The 1546-nt window shown below is 35.8% G+C and overlaps 1 protein-coding gene across 5 annotated transcripts in view; it reads left to right on the top strand.

The window, feature by feature from the left end:
* The window catches only part of RNF150 (ring finger protein 150), a 297671-nt gene that overhangs the window by 235437 nt on the left and 60688 nt on the right, over positions 1 to 1546 (top strand). The window lies entirely within an intron of this gene.

Below are 1546 nucleotides of genomic sequence, written 5' to 3'. Positions count from 1 at the left end.
AGATGAAGGAACAAGATAAAATCCCAGAAAAACAACTAAATGAAGTGGAGCTAGGCAACCTTCCAGAAAAAGAATTCAGAATAATGATAGTGAAGATGATCCAGGACCTCGGAAAAAGAATGGAGGCAAAGATTGAGAAGATGCAAGAAATGTTTAACAAAGACCTACAAGAATTAAAGAACAAACAAACAGAAATGAACAATACAATAACTGAAATAAAAAATATACTAGAAGGAATCAATAGCAGAATAACTGAGGCAGAAGAATGGAAAAGTGACCCAGAAGACAGAATGGTAGAATTCACTGCTGCGGAACAGAATAAAGAAAAAAGAATGAAAAGTCCCATACAGGATAAACCCAAGTCCCATACAGGATAAACACACCGAGACACATAGTAATCAAATTGGCAAAAAATTAAAGACAAAGAAAAATTATTGAAAGCAGCAAGGGAAAAATGACAAATAGCATACAAGGGAACTCCCATAAGGTTAACGGCTGATTTCTCAGCAGAAACTGTACAAGCCAGAAGGCAGTGGCATGACATATTTAAAGTGATGAAAGGGAAGCACCTACAACCAAGATTACTCTACCCAGCAAGGATCTCATTCAGATTCGATGGAGAAATCAAAAGCTTTACAGACAAGCAAAAGCTAAGAGAATTAACCACCACCAAACCAGCTCTACAACAAATGCTAAAGGAACTTCTCTAAGTGGGAAACACAAGAGAAGAGAGGACCTACAAAAACAAACCCAAAACAATTAAGAAAATGGTCATAGGAACATACATATCAATAATTACCTTAAACGTGAATGGATTAAATGCTCCAAACAAAAGACACAGGCTCGCTGAATGGATACAAAAACAAGATCCACTTCAGACCTAGGGACACATACAGACTGAAAATGAGGGCATGGAAAAAGACGTTCCATGCAAATGGAAATCAAAAGAGAGCCTGAGTAGCAATACTCATATCAGATAAAATAGACTTTAAAATAAAGAATGTTACAAGAGACAAGGAGGGACACTACATAATGATCAAGGGATCAAACCAAGAAGAAGATATAACGATTATAAATATATATGCACCCAACATAGGAGCACCTCAATACATAAGGCAACTGCTAACAGCTATAAAATAGGAAATCAACAGTAACACAATAATAGTGGGGGACTTTAACACCTCATTTACACCAATGGACAGATCATCCAAACAGAAAATTAATAAGGAAACACAAGCCTTAAATGACACAATAGAGCAGAGACATTTAATTGATATTTATAGGACATTCCATCCAAAAACAGCAGATTATACTTTCTTCTCAAGTGCTCATGGAACATTCTCCAGGATAGATCACATCTTCGGTCACAAATCAAGCCTCAGTAAATTTAAGAAAATTGAAATCATATCAAGCATCTTTTCTGACAACAACGCTATGAGATTAGAAGTCAATTACAGGGGAAAAAAACATAAAAAACACAAACACATGGAGGCTAAACAGTACGTTACTAAATAACCAAGAGATCACTGAAGAAATCAAAGAGGAA

Source organism: Physeter macrocephalus, chromosome 7 (genome assembly GCF_002837175.3).
Source record: "Physeter macrocephalus isolate SW-GA chromosome 7, ASM283717v5, whole genome shotgun sequence".
Lineage (NCBI taxonomy): Eukaryota > Metazoa > Chordata > Mammalia > Artiodactyla > Physeteridae > Physeter > Physeter macrocephalus.
Note: the sequence above shows the minus strand (reverse complement) of the source record. Positions and strands in the feature narration are given on the sequence as shown.